Raw genomic sequence first — 8736 nt, 5'->3', positions numbered from 1 at the left:
CCCACCGTGGGGCCTGCGCACGGTGGTGTTGAGTTCTTGAAGGGATCTCTTTCAGAAGTCAAGAAGTTCGTGATTTTTTAGATGAAGAAGAACCGGTTTGAAAGGATTTACATCAGTTTTGAGTTCATCGGTCCAGATTTATAGTCTAAGATTTAAAATTCAAGAAAAGTAAGCCTGCGACATGTTCGTTTTCCGCAAGTCCCGAAATCGACAGGAGCGTTTCCGCAGTCATTGGTGAATTTTGCTACAGATTCGACAGTCGGGTCCGATTGCTTTTAGGCGGTCGCCACAAAATTCAGTCTGGCCGGGTCATCGTGGTGGAGGTCAGCCTCAACTCGATTTTCTATGCAATCAATCCGCCAAAAGCTACCGGCGCGTCTACATCAAGCGATCAAGTTGTGGTTATTTTTTATCTGATCCACCAAGTTGCCGCCGCTGCAAGATTAATTCAAGAATTAAAGGAAGGAAAAGCTACTATGTGGGATTAGCACGTGAATGCCAAAGAAATCAGATCAGAGGCAGGCTATCAGCGTAAGCCCTGCAAGCCTTGGTCAATACGGATCCAGTAACCACGACTCGGACACGGATGGTCCACGGGCTCGGTCTTCTCCTGTGACTCGCCTCGTTGAACCACCGCGCCTTCGTCGTCGCTAGTTCGCATCTGCAAGTCGCCATGGCCTCGCGTCGCTCCTCTGCTGAGCCGCCCGTCGCGCCGTCCCCGCCTCTTGTTGGGCGCTGCTGCTGCCCTGAGTCGCTTCGAGCCGGCCATGTTGCAAGCCGCCTCCGCGACTGCCGCGCCGTATCGCCGGGTCGCCGCTGTTGCGGTCACGGACGCGCCATAAGCCGCCTCGAACTTGCCAGGCCGTACGCACTCCGCCTCACCCGCGGACTCCGCCCCGCTGTGCCGCGCCTCCGGTCGCATCACTGCTGCCGCTCCTCCGGTCGCCGGCCACCTTGACGCTCTCCGCCGTTGCACCGGCCACCTCCCGCGCTCGGCTGCATCGCCATCGCCACTGTAGTCCTCCGAGCTGCACCGGGCCTCGCCTCTCTGCTGACCTTAGCTGCCGGGTTGAGCTGCCGTCCTCTTGGCCAAGATAGATTCTTGCAAAACAAACGCCACCGGCTCACCTCGTTGCTCCTCCGCCGCGAGCCACGCCTTGGCCGCTGCTGCAGTCTCCCCTTGCCGGTGTTGCTAAGTCGCCTCCGCCTCAAGTCGCCTGCGAGCCGCCGGCGTTGCCCCGAGGGCCGACCCCTATTCCCGCGCTTGACCTGCGAGAGGTAGCCTTGCGCACGCTCGGCAGTTCCCGACCCGTTCGCCTACAAGCCGCCTCCCGCGAGCCACCGTTGCCACATCTCGCTTCAGTCCTGAGCCGTGCCTCTGTCGTGCGGCTCCGCTTCAAGTTGCCCTCGCCATGGGCTCGCTGCCATCGCTCGCTTCTGTCGCGAGCCGCCCTGGAGACCCACTCGCCTCCGCTAACTATTGTGCCTCCGAGCCACCCCCATTCTACTGGATTACCGCGCTGTTGTGTCAGGCTGAGACCCTGCTTCTGTCGGTTTGTCTCCGATGTTCACGGGTCAAGAAAGAAACTTCTGCGGGCGGCTCTCTCCGATCAAATCTATATCTATATCTATACCTACTAATAAAGCAAGGTGTTTTCTCCTAATTTTTCGTCTGTTCACCTGTATTATTGTTTTTAGATTATTTTATATCCGAGATGGTACTAATATTTTACGCAAGCTCGTCTGAAATAATAATCAGTTCGTTTATGCTATTGGGCTCCCGAACTGGTGACGTTATTGGGCCTTGGGCCTTTACTGTGCTAAAAAACTTGGCCAACGCCCAGCCTCTCTTCTTTCTAAAAATCAACCAAGTGCTTCCCTTCCTGAAAAAGAACGCAGCCGGCTCGCTCTCTTCTTCTTGTTCTCTGCGTGCTTGCGGCCGCCGACCGCCGCAACAGCCACGTCGATCCACCACAGCCACCCCAGTTCACAGGAGATGCAGACCATGTTAGCAGCAAGCCATGCTCATGATGTGCGTGCGTGTGTGTGTGTCAGTTAGATGGACGCGCGGGGTGTGGCCGCGCCGGGCGCCGGAACCAGTGGCGTCCCATTGGCGCGCGGCGGGCGCCGGAGCTGAGGAGTGCGGGGCGGGCGTTGCGTGGGCAGCGTCTAGTTGCATGCATGGCTGAGTTAGTTAGCACGTAGTTGTAGTAGCTAGGCTGTTAGGAGTGGCCGGTGGAGCTGGCCGCGTCGCGCGCATAGCGCGCGTCGTGCGCATGGCCGGTTCGCTCACTGCATGCAGCGGAGAGCTAGCTAGGAGGAAACGTGAGGCCTGCGTCGCTATGCGTCTACAAAGCCACGGCTGCCAGTGTGTATTTTTGTGTGCTGAGTTCGTGCTTAGGATGGAAATACTAGCGGCCGTTAGTGCGGCCGGCGGCGTACGTGCGCCGGGGCAAAAATCTTGCTGTGTGCTTCTTGTTCTTCCACCTCCTTTCTTCTACGTCCGTGCGAGAGAGAGTGAGAGCTCCGGTGAGAGGCAAGGCGAGGCTACGACAACAACAATTGGTATTCAGAGCCACAAGGTTCGAGGGGCGGCCGTGGCGCGTGGCGGTGCGCGCGGTGCATGGCGGACATGAAGGTCTTGGCAACGGCGCGCGGCGAGCACGTGGCGTCGGCAACGCGCGGCGAGTCCATGGCGGTGTGGTGTGATGCCGGACGCGCGGCGAGCGCGTGGCGTCGGCAACGCGCGGCGAGTCCACGGCGGTGTGGCGTGATGCCGTGCGCGTGACGAGCGGCGGTGGTCGCGGTGACGAGGAGGTCGCGGAGGACCTGCGTGGTGTAGCAGAGGCCGCGGCGGCTCGGCACGACGACCGTGGAGGTGCTGCGCTGCGGTTGAGGCCGTAGCGGTGCAGGGCAATAAGCCGCGGCGGCGAGCCGGGCGCAACCGGTGCGTGTTATGGGTGCGCACTGGACGCGTCGGGCGCGTCGGAATCGCGGGCGCGCGTACGGGCGTGCGGATCACCGGGGGAGAACGCGTCCAGCGGAGCGCAGGGCGGCCGCGTCGATCACGTCAGTGCGTGATCGTGTGCGCGAGCCGGGGCGTGCAGGGCGTGGCGTCATGGAGGAGCTCGACGTGCGTCGCCGAGGAGCTCGACGTGGCCGGTGGAGAAGAAGCTCGGCGTGCGAACGTCGAGGAAGAACATGGAGGCAGCGTCAAGCGTCGAGAAGGCCGTAGGAGCGGCCATGGCGCGATGTCGACAATGAGCCTGACATGTGCAAAGTCATGGCTTGGGGCGTGAATGTTAGCAGCAAGCCATGCTCATGATGTGCATGCGTGTGTGTCAGTTAGATGGACGCGTGGGGTGTGGCCGCGCCGGGCGCCGGAACCAGTGGCGTCCCGTTGGCGTACGTGCGCGGCGGGCGCCGGAGCTGAGGAGCGCGGGGCGGGCGTTGCGTGGGCAGCGTCTAGTTGCATGCATGGCTGAGTTAGTTAGCACGTAGTTGTAGTAGCTAGGCTGTTAGGAGTGGCCGGTGGAGCTGGCCGCGTCGCGCGCATAGCGCGCGTCGTGCGCATGGCCGGTTCGCTCACTGCATGCAGCGGAGAGCTAGCTAGGAGGAAACGTGAGGCCTGCGTCGCTGTGCGTCTACAAAGCCACGGCTGTCAGTGTGTATTTTTGTGTGCTGAGTTCGTGCTTAGGAAGGAAATACTAGCGGCCGTTAGTGCGGCCGGCGGCGTACGTGCGCCGGGGCAAAAATCTTGCTGTGTGCTTCTTGTTCTTCCACCTCCTTTCTTCTACGTCCGTGCGAGAGAGAGTGAGAGCTCCGGTGAGAGGCAAGGCGAGGCTACGGCAACAACAGACCAACGTCCTGACGCCCCAACCCTCACCTATCCCAACGCCACCGAGCCCCCACACATCTCGAACTCGGACTCGAAGAAGAGTCCATGTGGCTTGCGCCTTGGAGTCGTGTCCAAGGATGAGATGTTCGGGAGGACGGGGCCGTGCTCTACATGAAAATTGAGCCATTAAAAGGAATCCTTAACCAAAAATAAATCGCATCTCAAGTTTCTTGCCCGAGATTGCCGTGCCGCAAGTTTCCGGCATCTTCGTGCCGCAAGCTTTCGACATCACCGTGCCTGCGTCGAGTTCACCGGATATCCGTCTGCACGTGCTCCATGGTACGCTCGAAATTCGTCTGACCTGAGGTGTACGTGCTAGAGTCCCATCAATTTACATCTGTCATGAATTTATTAATTCTGTATGTTCTTCAGTATAGGCCATGCTAGCACTAAAGTTCTGAATAGATGTTCAAGTTTCAGATGCTTAGTTTCAGGCAATGAGAACTGTCTCAGTTGTATTTGCAGATGGTCCCGTGCTGCAATGCATGATTGTATATGTATGTTGTCCCTGCTGCTAGATCAATGAAATATTCTATGTTCAAAAAAAGTATATGCTCTTTAAGCTCTGGACAAGTCAATGCCTAAAATACTACAACTCATGGAGTACAGACTGAAACATAGAAGGTAGACCACAAGTGATCAAATCATTGAGAAGTCCAACAATATGCATTAGTTCAGCTAATATTCCCCACTGTCTGAAAGGCATCTGGCTCTGCTCCAAGCTTCATATACTTCATCTTCGCACATTGAGATTTGTCTGAAGGTGTACATTAGTGGTTGGATGTACTCAATTTTTATATAGGAAAAAATTGTTGCTGTACAACAGAAAAAATAAATAAGAAAAGGGTACACTGGGAGTTGTCTGAAGGTGTATATTAGTGGTTGGATGTACTTAATTTTTATCTAGGAAGAATAGCTACTGTACGACAGGAAAAATATAAGAAAAGGTAAACTAATATCATGATGATGGCAGAGGGGTAATGCATTGTTCATGGTATTGCATGCACGGGCATTGGTTAAATAATTTTGGGTGTTCTAACTCTCTGGGATAATTTACATCTCTATTTTTGCTAATTGGCAAGGTTGATGAACAATGATTTACCTATGGTTTTTGCTTAATGGAAAAGCCTTTTCAGTTTTAAAAACCTACTGATTTGATCAACAGAGCCTGTCTCTTTTTTTGTTTCTTGGTAAGAACAGTGCTATATGGTTAAACTCTACATCTTTGTACTTAATTGTCTGAAGGTGTGCATTAGTGCTTGAGATTAGTGCTATATAGTACCACGCTACATCTCTGTACTTAATTGGCTGAAGGTGTGCATTAGTGCTTCAGACCAGTGTTGTATGGTTCCACTCTACATGTCTGTAGTTAATATCTGAAGGTGTACATGAGTGGTTGGCTGTGTTAATATAAATAGTAACTTTCCATCTTATAGCAGCTAGAAGAGCTTCACAGAAATTTGGTACAAGAGTTGCAACAGTCTTGATCAAGTGTTTTTATTATTATTGCTTCTTGGTTAAACATTGTAAGAATCTTGCGCATGTTCGGTGTTATCACGTCCTAAAGATCTTACTATTTTTTTATTAACGAAGATCTTGACTATTTTGGTGTCAAGATCCAATAGCCTTCTTGTTAGTTAATGCTCTATTTATATTATTTTCTAACAAAACAAATGTATGTTTCCAGCAATAAAACTCGTCGGTTCCAGCAAAAACAATTACTCGCCATAGCCGGGTCATAGCAAAAAATTTGGCTGGTCCTAGCAAACAAAAAAAAGAACAATCCCAGCAAAAAATAAAATCGGCGTCGCAGTCATAGGTACTATATGGTTCCACTCTCCGTCTCTGTAGTTATTTCGCTGCAAGTGTGCATTAGTGGTTGGATGTGATAATACATATAGTAAGATTGCATGTTGTACCAGCCAGAAGAAATTTGCTATACATATGTGACTGAAAGCCTGCAATGTGTGATTACGCCATCAGGCAACAGTTTTGGAGGTATGATAGTGTGCTTGAGCGAGGATACCTCACTGCCTGTCTTGGATGTCCAGAACATTTTGTTGGCCATCTCACACTCATGTTGCAACAATTGGATGTGTCATGTGAAACCTGCAGCATTCAAGCATTGCAAGCGGCGGTATGGCAGTCTGAATCCTGACGTTCTTGGGAGTGCAGGTGAGGACAATCCTAATTTGTTAGCTTCAGACAACCGACAAAAGAATATTGGTTTCCATTCCTGTGTTGCCAGTTTTCTACCCCGTGACTAACTTGCAACCTTCGAATAACCTTGTTAGTTCTAATAGGTGGGGCGTTTGTTGGAAATATGGGACTGAGACCCATAGCTCCTTAAAAAAAGGTGTGTTTCCTCTTAATTACTCGCACAAGCAAACAAGTGATGGCTAGTTAGTTGTATTCATTTTGTTATATTTATGAGAGCTGCCTTTTCGAACAGGAGAAGAAGGGCTATCTTGCTTGTCTAAAGTGAGTCTGCATGGTGGTCTCTGTTGTTTGAAGGCAAGTTGCTCGGGAACGAGCCACTGGTTAAATCGTTTGGTTATCTAAGGATGTGCACTACGATGTGGGCGACATGGTCGACAAGCTCTGACTACTACATTCTCCAACAAGGTAGAATTAATTTAGTTGTGGTTTTATATTTCAAAACACTGTGAAATTAGAATTTACCGAGTTTCTTTGTTTAGGCGGTGCTGTAGAAATAGCCAATGTCGATGATGCTAATGTGAAATGTTATGTTCAGTTTGTACGAGTTAGTGTTGTGCTGAAACTCACGAGTCCTGATTTGCTTCCCATGCAAAAAAAAAATGCTTGGGCTTGTCAGGTCTCTGAGTCTTACTGCACCAAACATGCAACTTTTGGCATGGTTTGGTTTCAAAACATAAAAAGCTAGGGAGTTTCACAATCCCTAGGACAATGCCGATACTTAGATTATTTTGTACAGCTATTTTGACATCGGTTTGATGTTAATATACCGCCGACAAGTAGCAGTCGTGGAAGAGGCAACCCTCTAAGGCATGTGACCATTTTTGTAATCATAAGAGATGGTGACGGAAACCTGTAGAATGAAAATACTGTCACACGATAGTTCTGTGTAAGATGGCAAACGGGGAGGAATTTTGACCAGGCTTATCAAGAGTGATGGTTGTAGGGCAAGTCACTAGCCGCAAGACCCTTCCTCGAGTTACTACTTACGAACTATTGCAAATTTGTAATTCATGCATTTTAACATCTATGCACCGGTGCACTTTTCTGGTGTAACTTTATTAAATGGCAAGTAGAATTTTTTTTATGGCAATGCGAAGCAGAATTGCTGGAACTGATATTCAAACGTCATCATAGTCCCCATTTTGTACTTATCTAGTGACTTAACAAATCATCTAAATATCGTCTTTTTTTTGTCAAATCGTCCTCCTTTTGCGACCAGCCTACATGCTTTCGTGTATGCTTGTAATAAAAGTGTTGACAAGGTAATGAATTGCTTCCTTAGATACTCAGTTCTGTTCATACAAAATTTGGTCGTTTGATAAATGTTATAGAAGACTTATATTTCATTCTCCGCAACAAATAAATCACATATTTTATTGATTAGGACCAAACAATCATAAAATGGAATAATAACCGTTGTAATTTATGAATATCGTATAGGACATCTAAATTAACTTGCTATGTTTTTTGTTTGCCTTTGGTGCTGGGAGCTTTATCATGGACATCCTGGCTTCATTATTGCAAGTAGCATAGTCCTTACACAAACCTGGGGTATAAGGCAAGGAAGATTTCCAACAGATAAGTAGTCGTGGCAACATTTCAGAACAATAGTCTTCTGTGCTCATGGCGTATTGATAACGCTTTCAGAATATTTATACCCCCGTTGCAACGCACGGGCATTTTTTCTAGTTAAGAATAAAAATCGTGTGAATGGTACTACAGAATTCGGTCCAAGCTTCTTCAGGAATTAGCGCTGCTGGCCTGACTAAGTGTCCAGCCAGCACACATGTTTGCTGCTGGAATGAGAAGGAACTATAGCTGTCTACCGGCAGAAGTCGAGGAAACACATGAATAGCTTCATGTTTTGGTGAGGCTCGACACGGTGCATGCTGTAGAAATCAATTGAGCAGCAAAAACACAGCCCAAGGCATCTATATATGTGCAAGGGAAAATTCAGTAAGCGCACATGCGTGCGTGCGTGACATGGAGCCATAAATACCAGCTACATCGTCAAATGCTGGCTCAAACTATCAGTTCGGGTGTCAGCTGTTCCACTTCAGTTTGATGATAAAACAAATTGGTTAGCAGCTCGGTGCACGAAATTGATCAGCCGTATAGTTGCAGCCGACTTGCCGCCACGGCCGGCTCACGACACCAACTAAACCTGCCACTGTTGCCGGTTTATTATACCATCTGATTCATTTTTTATATGGTCGCCTTGTCGTTACGACTGCCTCGACCTCCTTCGAAAAATACCAGGTGCTATCTGCCTTATCTACTTTTCAATATATATTCATCTTAAGAGAATCTACTCTGGCCTGTGATATTTTTTGATGCAGGATAATTGTTCACTGCATGAGCTATGGTCATGGATATATAGCTCGCGTCAAAATTATCATGCGCTAGCATTTAACTATGCCATTATGCTCAATGAATGTACGTGCAAGCCGTGGCCTCAACGGCCCAATTTACATCAACACAATGCGATTGACTCGCCCGTCCGCGTGGTTTATCACGCCTGTGATTTACTCGCCCGTTCGCACTGGCTTACAATGCCACGGCTGACTCATCTGTCCGTGCCTGCGGCTGACTCGCCCGCGTCTGTGCTATCTCTGATG

The 8736-nt window shown here is 49.7% G+C and overlaps 1 long non-coding RNA gene across 1 annotated transcript; it reads left to right on the top strand.

Moving 5' to 3' along the window:
* The first annotated feature begins 252 nt into the window (after positions 1-252).
* On the top strand, positions 253-6596 carry LOC123181020 (uncharacterized). The gene is made up of 4 exons (XR_006491444.1): positions 253-4177; positions 5882-6073; positions 6193-6254; positions 6351-6596. It is a non-coding gene; the product is annotated as an uncharacterized lncRNA (long non-coding RNA).
* The last annotated feature ends 2140 nt before the right edge of the window (positions 6597-8736 follow it).

The sequence above is a fragment of the Triticum aestivum genome, chromosome 1D, assembly GCF_018294505.1.
Source record: "Triticum aestivum cultivar Chinese Spring chromosome 1D, IWGSC CS RefSeq v2.1, whole genome shotgun sequence".
Lineage (NCBI taxonomy): Eukaryota > Viridiplantae > Streptophyta > Magnoliopsida > Poales > Poaceae > Triticum > Triticum aestivum.
Note: the sequence above shows the minus strand (reverse complement) of the source record. Positions and strands in the feature narration are given on the sequence as shown.